Source organism: Lissotriton vulgaris, chromosome 2_1, assembly GCF_964263255.1.
Source record: "Lissotriton vulgaris chromosome 2_1, aLisVul1.2, whole genome shotgun sequence".
NCBI classification, from domain to species: domain Eukaryota; kingdom Metazoa; phylum Chordata; class Amphibia; order Caudata; family Salamandridae; genus Lissotriton; species Lissotriton vulgaris.
In genome coordinates this window covers 921907009-921922283 of record NC_141687.1, presented here as the reverse complement: position 1 = coordinate 921922283, position 15275 = coordinate 921907009, and positions in this window count along the sequence as shown.

The window sequence follows — 15275 nt, the reverse complement described above, 5'->3', positions numbered from 1 at the left end:
CATAAGTCACCGGTCCATACTGGTTTGGAGGGGCCCACCCATGACCTGGGTCAACTGGGTGGGTAGGAGGAAGTCTAGGAAGGAAACCCATGGTAATGGTAACTCTATCATTTCCACTACACTGGTTGTTACCTCGAGGCTGAAAAGAAACGGAACACTAGTGAATGGTGCAATGAAACTATTTTTCTGGTTCCAGTCTTGAGCTCGACGTAGTAGCAATGTAGGCAGCATGTTGTGAAGTCAACATCTTTTTTAAGAATAACCTCTTGCAAGGGGATATTTATGTGAGTTTTGCGTCATGCTTGCACCACACAACATGGTACATGTGTAGTGTAGTTCCTAGTTTCCCACTAGGCCCTGCGCATTGGAATAACATAAACAGTAGTATCGACGTGGAACTGGCTATATTCCAGGCCTCCACTGACTATGCTAAACTTAATTGGGTTGTGTTACCAACTAGCTCAGAGGTCACTGGAAACTTTCTTCTCTGCATAGGAAGTGATCAGCTTCCCTGGCACAGACAAGAAGGGATTCAGTTTTCCAACAACCGTGCAACATGACAACTTTGCTCCTCAGATCAAGAGTCAATCTCTAGGGTCGTGTGAAACAATAGACATAGATTTCACTCAGTCAGTCTGGTGCAGTTTACTTTCACGAGATGTAGAGAATAGAGAGACGGGCGTGTATCAATAAAGGTTAACATTTATTGAACAGTCTTTCTTCTCGTACAAGAGAAATGTATTGCCACAATTGCAATAACTGTTATTATAAAAAGTACGTACAGTAAGATAAGAATTGCTAAATAGAACTGTAAAAGCATTGATATGGTTTCTTAGCCATACAATGGTTTAAAAGTAATAAAACATATATACAGTTATATATACATTAGGCTAACATACTCAACTGGTGCTTCTAACTAAGCCTACCCCGGTGTGCCTGACCTAAGCCTAACACGTGAGAAGGGGAGTAAGTAAGTAGCTTAAGTTAAGTTGGTTTTGCCAAGGTTTGTTTCAAGAATTCTCGTCTAAGGGTTTAGTCAACACCATACCTCTGAATAGAATGATGGAGGATTGGTATCTCCTTCAGGGGTCTCTCTCGATATCCCAGTCACCCGCGAGGGTAAACCGGAAGCGCCGGGACTGAATTTCTCTGCACGAGAAAGGCAGCAGCTTCTCTCAGCGCGTCGAGGAAGGAGGGGTGACAGCGTCCGCGGGCAGCTGGGCTGGATGTCTTCGCAGAGGACGGCTGCACGGCTCCTCAAGCGTACTGCACCATAGGTCGCGCTGTAGCGGCGATAATGGTAATCAGTAGCTTCACCACCACAGGATAGCAGGCTGCAGCGACAGAGTGCATGTTTTTACCAACACGGGGTCATGCAGGCAGCTGGCATCAGCAACAGGCAACGAACTCACAGCTCGTATCTCTCTCATTGCTTAAGGCAACGTTGGTAATATTTATACCTGACAGGTGCCGGGTTTGACGCAAGTTTGCTGGACATAAGACGTCAATTAAAGATGTCACTAGGAAGTGACAGTTATCAGTTGCTCATTAGAGTTCCATTACTAATCAAAACATAGCAAGCGGGGATTTCCAGGTTTGCTAAGTTTTTATCTTGTTGAAGAACTCGGAGTGTTATCTAGGAATATCAGATAGTGACTGCTGCTCTGTCATTGCACTAATTGGTCGCAAAGGAAGTAGCAGAGAGTCATGCTGGAATGTGGCTCTGTGGCTCTGTTCGTGTGAGGCCAGAGATGACTTTACAGAAAATCGCACTTGAACGGTTATGCCAATATAGGGAATAAAGTGATTTATAGCCGAATAGGGGCATAAGGTCACAGTATCGATCAGGAACCTAGATTAACACGCAACACCCACTCCACGGGTAATGTCCATCAAAATTACTAAAACTAAGCAATTAGATGCATGTGTAACATTGTGTAACATAGCCCACCCTAAAATACATAAATGCATTCGAAATAGGCGTACTTGTAATACATGGAATTTAGGTACTGTACGTAGTTTTAAAAGCATAGTAATCATTCAAAAAGTATTGCATATGAAATCAATGAACGATTCTGCATAAAGAATTACACATGAAGTATCTCTGACAGAAGAAAATGCGAGATAAATCATCACATAAAAATGCATTGTAATAACATGTGTGCTAGAGGCTGGTGTTATGTTGTTATGTCTCTAGATGTGTTTAGAAATAGAAGTGTGAAGCTTCTGTTCTCTAAGAATAGTTTTTACGTTAAGCAAAGAATTGTTCGTGCCAAAAAGGTCAATATTAGAAAAAATTGTCCAATTCAAAGAAAATAGATTTCCAAAGCTCCTGGCAGTTATTGTTGATCAAAACTGAAGGCCGAATTCAGAGTTCATGGGAACACTGTGTGTCGGAAAGCTTCTCAAAAGTTTAAAAAGTTATTGTTTCTCTATGGGTGAGAACATCGTATCAGACAGGCTCGCAAAGAATTGGTCTACAAAATCAGGTGATAGTTCAACCAAATTAGATAGCGCTGTAACTTGGCAGGTGTGAGAATGATTGCTGTCATCATAGTCGGGACCAGCAATGCTCACAGCACGTTGTACCTGGGTGATGTTGCTTTTGTCACTCGCTCCACTGTTACCACTTGGCTGTAGTACAGGAGTCTCCACAAATGCCGTCATCAGGATTGGTAGCCGCTGGGGACAACACAATGCGTGAGCCGTTATTGGACTGAGCAAAGTATCGACGTCCATTGGTACTGCTGATGGAAGTGAAAGACAGATGTCCAACACGCATTCCTCGCCGCAAAGCATACACCGTAGCACAGGTAAAATGCAATTTTGCCATATCGGTCTGAATGAAAGGAACCAGGTCATGTTTAGATCTCTCAGCCTGGCCAATCCGAGGACGTTAGTTATCCTGTCCCTGTAGCGCATTGCTAGGATTGTCTCTTCCATTCCCATGGGAGCTATGTCTGAGCCGAGGCTTGCCATAACGTAGCAGGATGGTCAAAAATAGAATCCCTGCGATGAGTCCCAAAAATAGTGGAATACCACCAAAAATGGAGTGCACAAAATTAGGAAAGATTCCCAAAATTGCCTGGAAGGGTGTTAGCAGTCCCGTAAAGACTGTCTTAAATATGCCTGGGATGCTTGTTGCACTAGACATGTTAAGGAGTTGACTGCACATTTCTACGAAATGCACGGGGCAATTTGTTGATAAAAGGTCATGGACCTCAGTAGCCGTCCTTGCGACTAGAAGATCATACGTCTCTTTAGATGACGTTATAGGCACTGTTGTCTGTAAAAGCACAGATTTCATTTTGCTTAATGCATCAATTCGTATAGAATAGAGATTCAGACGAGGCCAGAGGGGAGTCACTATGTCTGGAGGCCCGCTCGGGAACAATGCTTGCATACAGCATTTGACCGTGGATGTTACTTGTACTAGATAACTTGTCCCTGGCGCGAGGCCACAGCACCTGTGATCCGTTCTTAGAATGTAACTCCCGTTTGCGAGTTGCATAAAGAAGGGCTCTATCTGAGTTGCAGGTGTGACTAGCTGGTGGCATGAAAGGTTGTTTGAATTTCCATCACATGCTCCGTGTAAATTAATACCCTGACACAAAAGTATACCGCTTAGTGAATGTTTACAGTTGTCACCACTAAGAAATACATTTTTGTCGCTGTCACTATAGCAAGAATGAGTTTATGGTAAATTCCATTCGGATTTTAAGTATCCTTTACCCAATTGTTCATATTGGCCAGCAGGTATGTACTCAAGGCACTTATGAAATCGGAAAGTTGTTATCGGAATTGTGATAATCCCGTGTATTATCCATTCAATGACAGGACTTTCTGACATTGTCAATGGTAATCTCTCGAGTCTTTCGATGCTCAGGATTGTATAGTCTGCTCCTTTCTGTGCCAAACTGATCTGTTTATCAGTAAGGTTAAAACTGGAAAATAATGACGTTGTGTTGATTAAACGCCAAGGCACATAGCCTGAACGAAGGTTTTGCAGCGTCCAGCCTAATTCTATAATAGAGCGTAATTGAGATTGGCCATGTTGTAACATTAGCAAATCTCTGTCTATCACATCAAAGGCAGAGGATACAATATTGTCCAACGAATATATTCTGGAAGACAGAGTCGTTAACCCATTGTCTACCACAGAAAGTGATTTCTCCAAATTAATACGATCAATTTCTCGTATCTTTTCAGCAGTTTCAATTTGCTTTACTTTCCAAGCCTCGTTGTAAGCAGCATAGATGCTGGTCGCTATGAAACGCTTTTGACGCTGTTTGCGTGGTCCAAGAATGAAATCGCGCAAATCAGCACCATCTTTTAATAAAGACAAGTGTTGCTTAATTTCAGCCAGTGTGGATGTAGTTAGCCATTCTAGGCAGAGTTTCCCTACACTGTATGTTGTTATAATCCCTGGATGTTGTCTCTGGGAGTATCTAGGGTCTAATCTGGTCATTTTTAACCCCTGTGTTTTATTCAGGAACCTATCTTGACAGCTATTTGTGTCTGTAGGCCAGATTAACCACTTTTTCCAATCAGGATGTGTTCTGTTGAAATGTAAAATTTGTGACACGTCTAATTCAATATCAGCTGTTGTATTTTCAGGTATTGGCTTTGGTATAGACGGTGTTTTAAGTTCTTTGTTCTTAGCTAGGCCAAGACAAGATGTTTGGTGTACTGTGTCATTCAAAAATAACATTTGTTCTGGTATCATGCAGGTTCTAAATAGTGCTTCTGTGCCTTGCACCTGCCAATCTTTTGTACCCCAAATTGTTTTCGTTTCAATATTATTTTTCCAATAATCAAAACCAAATGTCATCATTTTGTCATAAAATGCTTCTGAATATATCAATTTAGAATTTGTCAGCATTGTTTTCATTCCTGTTTTATCTAACAGTTTATAATAAAACGTTTCTGCATCACTGGTGTTAAACCCTGAAAAATATTTGAATTTCTCAAAAAATGCTTTAGAACTGCTTTTAGGTGGTGTAGAACAATGTTCCCATTGATTATACATAAAAACATTTCTAGGCTGTGCAGATTTATGCAAGTAATGATCCCCATAGTGGGTGTAACAGAATAATTGCTCATAACTAGATGAACCTTGTAAATAATCATGATCTGTGAATCTAGCTGACATTACTAAATCAGACATCATGTCATTAATACTGTTAAAGTCCCAATCATCAGAGAATGTACTTGGTGTAACAAAGTCACTTAAGGAAACCTTTAGTTGATGAGGATACTTCAGGATTTCGACCGGACCATAGATCTCATAGTCTGTTTTCTCCCATACTACCCCACCAGGTATTGGAATTGCTGTGACATTTACTGTTGACAGTTCTCTTTTCTTCACGTGGGATGATCTGTGTCGTTTCAGGACTAGGTTGATGTTCTGACTTGCTGTGTCCATTCAATTGTAATGAACTTTCCTAAAATTAAAACTAAAATTAGGCATAGTAGGAGTATGAATACCCCTGAGATAATCCAATGCTCAATCAACGGTGAATCCAGATATAGTTCTTTGATTTGTTGAAGGAGTCCTGTTGAATTTTCTTTAGAATACTTTTTTGTTTCTGGCATTACTTCGGGGTCGTTTAGATCTTCAGAGAAGTTGTCGAAGTTGATGAAATAACCAGAGGCAGTTCTGTCAATTGATGGGATTGTTTTTTCAATCTGTCTCTCGGTAGCACTTTCTGATGCTACATCATTGTAGACTGGTGATGTTTCTTGACGAACTGTTTCAATCTGTGTTTCAAGAGGCACGAGTTCCATGGCATTATTGCATAGTCCTTCATTGTGCACTGCAGGCTGATCGAATGTGATTAGTCTTTCAGTTTGAACCTCTTGGATTGTTGCAAGTTTGGGTATTCTGTTGTTTCTTGGGAGTCCACTGGGCCTACTGTTGATTATAGGCCACATGCTTGTGGTTTTACCAGATCGATAGACACGATTCTGTTCTCCTTTTTACCAGCAAGGGGCGGTAGCACAACTGATCTTGTTCCGGTGACTGCCAAGACAGGTACTGCTTTTCTGTAAGAAGGCCCAAATTCCTTCTTAACCGCGATCTTTTCTCTGACTAGATCCCCAATCTTTGGAATCCAGACAGGCCTTGCTGGGGCTGTTGCGGGTGGTGCCTCGTCAGTGGTACTTGGCTGTTGCTTTAACTTTATGTTGCTTAATGATTTTCTTGTTTCATTCAGTTCCTGTAAAACAGCCAAACGATCCTTTACATCAAAGTGCTTTATTTCTTCTTGTACCACTGACATTTGACTATCGAGGTCCTGAACGTTCATTCTAATTCCGAACAATAGTTCGTATGGGCTGAAACCTTTTAGAGAATTTCTTGGCATGTTGTTAAGACTAGTCTGGACACTTATTAAATGTTTGACCCACCCAGCGCCTGAACCTAATACCTTCGCTGTTATAGATTGCTTTATGTCCCGGTTTTTTCTTTCTATCACACTATTCCCTTCCGGGGTATGACGGACAAGAATACCGCAACCCAATTCCCATGCTGGCCATGGCCTCCTTATAGGCTCGAGAGCTGAAAGCAGGATCCTGGTCAGAATGGAACGTGGTAATTGCGTATGTGCCGATAAAGACTCGCAAATCTTTTATAACCGTTCTAGGCGTCAGCCGAGTGCTGGAGGACTCATTTTTTAAAAGTGCTTTTCGTCTTAACTAATTAATAGGACGCAGGTTGGGGTGCAGGCAGCGTTACGCTCTTTCTGACTGGTAGCCGGTAGCAAGGTTCGCTACTGCGATCCCTATTACAGTTTTCACAGTTGTTTGCATATATTTGGTGTTCTACACTCATTCCCGGCCACCAGAATACTGATTGTAATTCAGTCAGAGAAACCTTAATTGTTTGATGTCTCAGACCCAAACCCATATGTGCATCTGCTATTAAAAATATTCTCCTGTTCGTGTTTGGAATTACTCTATCCCCCACTCCAGGGATTCGAGCAAACGGAACGGAGTTTGCATCGATTATGTATGCATAATTGAGTGTATAGTTTACGGGTAGTGCTGCACAGTCGCCTTTTACGGTCGTTTTTACTGCCAGCATGGTTTCCCCGTCTATGTATTTATCTGTACGCTTTTTTGTGGCTACGGAAGCCGGGTTAGTTGCTTCCGCGGTGGCTGTTTTAGCCAATGAATTCCCTGCAACGTGAACGCCATCACGTTGAAGACTCTGTGCGTGAATCACGTGAGTCTTTTGTAGTTCTTTGTGTAAAAGAGCTACCTCGTTCCAGAGCTTTTTATGCTTTATTGTGGCACCTGTGTCATCTTTGTAGTCGTTTTCGATCCAACTCTGCAGTTTGTTATTGAAAGAATTGACGCAAAAATGAGAATCGCACACTATAAGTGTGGGGAATTCGCGTTCTGCATTTTCGAGCGCCATCTTTAAACATCTGATTTCAGTTCTTTGAGCCGAACAGTACTTAACTGATTCAGTTTTTGTTATTTTCGGTTTGATTTTACCGCACAGCCAACGACATTTAATGATCGCACATGCTGCATCGTAGGATTTTCTCTCTACGTTGAAATGCTGTACAAAGCTATCTGTATAGATTATACAGGCATATAGTGGGAGAGGCAGAATTTCGATTGGCAGAGGATATTCTTCTTCATATTCTAAATCATTCCGTTCTTCGTATTGCGGTGCGAAATAGTATTTCACGTCTTCCGCTCCTAGAGAATCTATGCACTGTATCCATTTTGGATCCAGTGACACTGTAGGCAGGTTTACTGGGCTGAATAGCGCTTCGAAGGCGGATTCCGCTGTGAGGATGTTAATCCTTTTGCCGTGTGCTAGTTCTCGTTCATTTGCTAGTGCGATTTGCACTGCGTTCACAGTTCTTTCTGTGTGACTGAATGCTTTTTCTGCTTGTGTGTACAAGTGAGATTTAATTGAAATTGGTACCTTTTCTCCCTCATTAGAGGTTAGGTATGTGAATCCGCATCTTCCTGGGATGACTCGGATTACAAGATCACGTGTGTTGTCACGTGTGTCTAATTTTGTTTTTGCTAACATGTCTGTTTGCAGTGATCTCAAAATTTCTGTGTGTTTTTGAGTCCAATTGATTTGTTTTAAATCAGGTTTAATTAGTTCGTAGAGAGGTTTAACCCTCTCTGCGTAATTTGGAATGTAAGTTCTTCCGAAATTCAGAAAACCTAGTATTGATTGTAGATTCTTCAGCGTTTTTGGAGCTTGGAGTACAGCGCACTTCTCTAAGAAGTTGTCCGCTAGGCTTTTCCCTTCACTTGATAATTCGTACCCTAAAAATAGTACTGTCAGATGGGCAATTCGGGACTTTTTAAAGTTGAATTTGTAACCCTCTGCTGCGAACCCAAGTATAATGGTGTTCACTCTCTTCAAGTGAGTATCCAAGTCGTCGTCTGTGAGATAAATATCATCTACGTAAGACAATGCTTCATCATCATAGATTTGTAGTAACTCTGTTACCCTAGCTGAGAATAGTCCTGGGCTGTTCTTGAACCCCTGTGGGAGTCGACAGAATTTTTCTGCGACCCAAATGCGGAGAAAGCGGTCAAATATCTGCTTTCTGGTGCAATGTTTTGACAAAAGAAACCATTAGAAATGTCTAATGTCGTTTTATATTTTTTCCTAACTATGTTATTCATTAGGGCTGCACTATGCGAGTTTTGTACTGCAAAGGTTTTGCAACATGTATTAAGATGTCTGTAGTCCAAAACTAGACGATATGAATTGTCTGGTTTGGAGACAGGAAACAAAGGATTGTTCATTTGAGAGGTGCATGTTTCAATCACCCCCTGGTACTCAAGTTGATCTAAGATCTCCCTGACCTGTTTTTTAGCTTCTTGCTTTATGGGATACTGCCGTTGGGCAGTTGGTTCACTTTTTAGCTGGATTTTGTGAGGCGGAGAATCCTCATCCCATCCTACATGATTTTTATATAATGCAGGTGCCTGGGCTACTGCCCATTTCCTTGCATATGTGTATTTTTTATGAATCGGAATGTGATTCGAGAAGGCAGGCATAATTACTTCTTCACCACGAGGGCACTCCCTGACAAACTCCGGGGGCCAATATTTTTCAGCTAACAGAATATCATAGCCTTTTGAGAGCTTATCCCAAAATAGACCCTTAATTTTCCTAGTCTTATCACCCTCCATACGCAATGTTATTTCGTATATTTTATGGGGCTCGCTAAGTCTGGTGTCGGCAGTTTCAACCTGAATGAATTCATTCGTGTCCACTGTCTCCAGATGACTCATCAAGTTCTTGCGCGCTATACTGATTTCTGCTGCACTGTCCAACATTGTCAATGCCCACTCCCCGTTTTTCAACTGTGTCCTCAGTATTCTCGGCATGGTTGATTACTCTAATACTGGCTACCTTCTTTTTCTGAAATTGAGATTTCTTATTTTGAGCAGGTTCCTTGTCTTTGGACTTGGTGTGCTCTCCTGGGTCTGACCGTCCTCTTCTTTCCGAATTCTGTGGAAGAGATCGAGAGGGACGTGTATCAATAATTTGATATCTATCAGGTTTTTTTAGATTATCCCTATTCCTAAGGTTATATCTTTTCTCAGAGGGCTCCCTCTGGGGAGACTGGCGTTCTCGAGTCGGAGTTCTTTCCCTCCGTCGAGGAGACCTTCCTCTGGACTGGAAAACTTTTTCCTTGGGAATGGATTGTTTATTTCCATCCCAGCTCTTTTTAGGAGTGTTTAAATTATTTTTAATAAATAATTTTTCAGGACTTTCGAGCAGTTGGGGTTTTACTGGTTTCCCACCCAAGCTGTCTCTACCTAATTCTTCATAGCATTTTTCTATGATTTTTGCTAGCTCAACAGGATCTTTTATATCTGTTTCCCTCAACTTCTGGTGAATCGCCACAGATGCTGCTTCTCCCTTTATGTTGGCTAATAATATAGCCGTGACCTGCTTGAAGTCTTTCAGTAATTTCATACCTAGATTTAAAGCGGGCTCTGGACCGAATTCATTTTGAATCTGTTTTAGCACTTCTGGTATTACCGCCATAGACGGAACACCGTGTGTTTTTGTGTAAATGGAAGCAAAGACTGTACCCCAAGTGTCACAGTCCTCCACGTGTGGTGCGATTCCCATAGGAAGGCAGATGGTCAAGATTCTCAATAGGGGTAGTATCAGGAAATACTGCCTCTATTTGAGTGATTTTCTGGGCTAACCAGAAAGGAATTTGTTCCCGTTTTACGGGTGTTTTACCAAGACATGACTGTATGTTCTGTGGTGTAATTTTATTTGTGTTCCCCTGATGAGGGGTCAGCTGTGGTGTATTAACAGCTGGCTGGATTGTAGCAATCCGCATTACATATTGGACTAATTGCCTATGTATCTTTATTAATGTGTTTAGCTGTGCTAACAGCTCTTCTCTTGACATTCTTGCGATGTCAGGATGTGGTGTGTAGCTGGCTAGAACCGGCCACGTTGCTCCTGGTCTACCTAGTGGACCGAGCCTGGTTATGTGATCATTGTGTTTTAGGGCGCCATTAAACCAGAGCAGGTGCTCTTGAAATTTAAGTGGAATTTCAACCTCCTCGAAAGGGGCGTACTCATCCGGAGGTTCCTCTATTTTGTAATAGTGAAACTCTTGTGTTGCAGCGTTTGCCGCTGGAAAGTTTATCCATGAATAGAATACCTCTGTCTGCCGATACTCGTGAGCCTCTATCAAGAAAACTACTGTACCACCCTGAGGTGTCAGTCCGTTTTCTATAAGTTTTAACGTTATAGATCTTCTTAAGTGAACCGGGATGATAATAGCATCCGGGTCTGTCTGTAGGAGACTCGTGTCTTCCTCCATTAGCTGGGATGCCAGTCTAACTGCTTCCCTTTCTTCTTCACTGTCTGTCATTTAAAAAATGCAGGTTTTTCAGAGTAGGTCTCCAAGGAGACAAAGATTAGATGCACAATATTTTGGAACACTGTATCCTTCAACGTTGAATAAACCGGAGCTTTACATAGGAATCTCTTCCTACTAAGGTCGGGCGGATTTTAACCTTTCACCCACTCCAGACGTCTATTGGAGTATTTAAGGGAGAAAGGGGTGTGAAATATGCACGACTGAGTTACTCTACAAGTCTTACGTTAGTTTATCGCCTTACCAAACGTTAGGGCGCCATGTAGTGTAGTTCCTAGTTTCCCACTAGGCCCTGCGCATTGGAATAACATAAACAGTAGTATCGACGTGGAACTGGCTATATTCCAGGCCTCCACTGACTATGCTAAACTTAATTGGGTTGTGTTACCAACTAGCTCAGAGGTCACTGGAAACTTTCTTCTCTGCATAGGAAGTGATCAGCTTCCCTGGCACAGACAAGAAGGGATTCAGTTTTCCAACAACCGTGCAACATGACAACTTTGCTCCTCAGATCAAGAGTCAATCTCTAGGGTCGTGTGAAACAATAGACATAGATTTCACTCAGTCAGTCTGGTGCAGTTTACTTTCACGAGATGTAGAGAATAGAGAGACGGGCGTGTATCAATAAAGGTTAACATTTATTGAACAGTCTTTCTTCTCGTACAAGAGAAATGTATTGCCACAATTGCAATAACTGTTATTATAAAAAGTACGTACAGTAAGATAAGAATTGCTAAATAGAACTGTAAAAGCATTGATATGGTTTCTTAGCCATACAATGGTTTAAAAGTAATAAAACATATATACAGTTATATATACATTAGGCTAACATACTCAACTGGTGCTTCTAACTAAGCCTACCCCGGTGTGCCTGACCTAAGCCTAACACGTGAGAAGGGGAGTAAGTAAGTAGCTTAAGTTAAGTTGGTTTTGCCAAGGTTTGTTTCAAGAATTCTCGTCTAAGGGTTTAGTCAACACCATACCCCTGAATAGAATGATGGAGGATTGGTATCTCCTTCAGGGGTCTCTCTCGATATCCCAGTCACCCGCGAGGGTAAACCGGAAGCGCCGGGACTGAATTTCTCTGCACGAGAAAGGCAGCGGCTTCTCTCAGCGCGTCGAGGAAGGAGGGGTGACAGCGTCCGCGGGCAGCTGGGCTGGATGTCTTCGCAGAGGACGGCTGCACGGCTCCTCAAGCGTACTGCACCATAGGTCGCGCTGTAGCGGCGATAATGGTAATCAGTAGCTTCACCACCACAGGATAGCAGGCTGCAGCGACAGAGTGCTAGTTTTTACCAACACGGGGTCATGCAGGCAGCTGGCATCAGCAACAGGCAACGAACTCACAGCTCGTATCTCTCTCATTGCTTAAGGCAACGTTGGTAATATTTATACCTGACAGGTGCCGGGTTTGACGCAAGTTTGCTGGACATAAGACGTCAATTAAAGATGTCACTAGGAAGTGACAGTTATCAGTTGCTCATTAGAGTTCCATTACTAATCAAAACATAGCAAGCGGGGATTTCCAGGTTTGCTACGTTTTTATCTTGTTGAAGAACTCGGAGTGTTATCTAGGAATATCAGATAGTGACTGCTGCTCTGTCATTGCACTAATTGGTCGCAAAGGAAGTAGCAGAGAGTCATGCTGGAATGTGGCTCTGTGGCTCTGTTCGTGTGAGGCCAGAGATGACTTTACATAAAATCGCACTTGAACGGTTATGCCAATATAGGGAATAAAGTGATTTATAGCCGAATAGGGGCATAAGGTCACAGTATCGATCAGGAACCTAGATTAACACGCAACACATGTGTGATGCAAACCTCGAATTCTGATTTTTGAAACCACGCAAAACCACTTTGAATGGCTTAAAAATGTGGAGTAAGCCAACACAGCACAAATCACTGCATTGCCTCACTCTGGACTGGGAAGGTATTTCAAGGTCATTGCAATGGTGTTACCACGCAACTCCCATGTTTTTAATGTGTTCCCAGGACTTTTAAACCTGGGAATACACCAAAATCCCAAGGAGAGTCTTTATGTATTTCTCCTCATATTTTACTCTTTCTGCAGCACACATAGAAAGATGATAAAACGTCTCAGGATTCTTTTTGTGCAGGAAGGTGCCCCTTCCTGCACAAAAACAATCCTGCATGCAACGGAGGCACCCTTGCACTCTAGTGCAAGGGTGCCTGCATTGGCGCTAGTCAGCCAAATGACGCAAGGGAAAAGGACAAGAGTGTGCTGTATTGGATAAATACAGAGCATACCGGCCCTTCTCCTGTGATGCAGGGCAACGCACCACGGTGACTTGCTGCGCTGCGAGCGCCAAAATAGTCATAAATATGGCGCGCAGTTTCTCTCTGCTAAGCACCTTCAGCACACATCAATCGCCGCACATGTCGGCAAATCTGATAGAAATATTGTATCACTAACTACCAGGAAAACGAATAAATGAAAGTGAAAATTTGAACTATTTCGGCTACTCTGATGAATGGATAATCTGAGATTAGTGGATGGGGGGTGGATATAATTCATAGCCAATTAATTATTTATTTAACGCAATAACTGATGATTTGTTTTTAATGCAGTGACCAGGCCAGCGAAGCACAGAAAATATGAACCAGCCCTGGTACAGTTTACCGTGTTGCCTCACCTCAAACTTGTACACAATGTCTCAGAGAACTTTGCACAACAACTTACTTTTTGGATTTACACGCCAGACACCAGTTTAGCTTAAATTCAATTTTCCAAGTATTTGTGGTGTTTTAGATCATAGAAATTTAAATGATCTAGTAATATTTAAGAAGAATAGACCTAAAATCAATATAAGAAGCAAAACAGGCATATTTGACCACTTATCCTACCCACATCTGAGAGCTTGTAGAGCGTTCACAGAACCCACGGCAAATACAAACGTCAAAATGATGCATCCATTTGTAACCTATTACCACTTTCTATGAAACCCAAAACCTGCTGGCAAGAGAAAGGATTCCACGGCTTCCAAAATATTTCTGTTAAAAAAGAAAACGCTGCTTCATATCAGTTCTGTTCTCCTGGGATCCCTCGCGAATCCAGCCTAATTCCTTCAGTTTAACCGAGAGGGTCAAATGAAAACAAATGCTCCCAGCACATTGATCCAATTACTGTCACAGCAGAGGGCCCGCTTCTTTGCCGTTGCTATCTCGACCAAATAATGATTATGGCATATTATTTGTTTTTTATTTCTTCATTTCAGACGGTCTTGCATTCTTAGCGCAGCGGGGATGCTAGCTGGATGGAGATAAGATGAGGTGAGGCCACTGATTGGCGGCCCCACTGTAGAATACTTTTACCGTGATGCGCTCGTTCTAATCCCACCAAAGTTGAAGTGAAGGAACAGTCCAATCTACCTTCTGACATACATTTTTTTTGTTTTTGTTTATGGCGCTTCAGACCGCACTTCTTTTTTTCCTAGGATCTGCAGGTGTTTCAGTATCCTCAGTTTAACAGTATTAAGGCTAATGTCATCTGAAGACTAAGTTGACCATGGCGGATTCAAATGCATGAGCTGCAGATTGCTGAATGTACAGGCTACAAGGCAATCATTACCATCGCGTTAATGCACAGGCAAGAGAAAGGACCTGAGAAGGTCTTCGTTTAGGTCCCGGACATTTCATCTTCTCTCTTAGGGTGTCTCTGTCTTTATCTTGTTTTTATGGGGCCGACTATGGTAAACCTAGTATTGCTTCCTTTCCTTCTACTTATATAGGGGTGATCCACGTTATTGGTGCGTTTCTCTACTAGAATTCACAAGGGTGTATCCCCAAAAAGCCACTGTGCTCCATCCATCTCTGTTCTCCATCCCTTGCTTTCTTTTACATTCTTAACTTCCTTGTCACTCTGCTTTCTACAACGGTTTATGATTCTTTACTGGATAACTATCAGAACTAATACCTTAAATATAGCAACAAACTCTAAATAAATTCAGAAATGTAACGTAGCTGAAGTCCATTAATAAAGCAGCCAAGCCCATTTAAGTGCAGGAAACTCTTTTATTGTGTTAAACTCTCAGGTGGGGCTATAGTTGCCCTAAGTGGGAAGGGTATGCCCAGAAGTGAGTACTGCGGTCACAATGCCACTGGATTCAAGCTAGCCTGGCTGATGAGGGGTGATACCCCAAAACCAGTCCAAGGATGCCTGTTGTTCAAGGAGGACCTGACTTGCAGTTTGGGCTGGACTGTTCCCAAGGGGAGCCAGGTGAAGGCTGATTTGAATATGCCTGGGTCCAAATTGGAGTGGCAGAGTGAGCAAAAAAGCATTTCTACTTGGCCAACAATGGCCAATAATGTCGTCATGCTCTACCAAGAGATTTATCTTCAAAAGCAAGATGAAGTGGA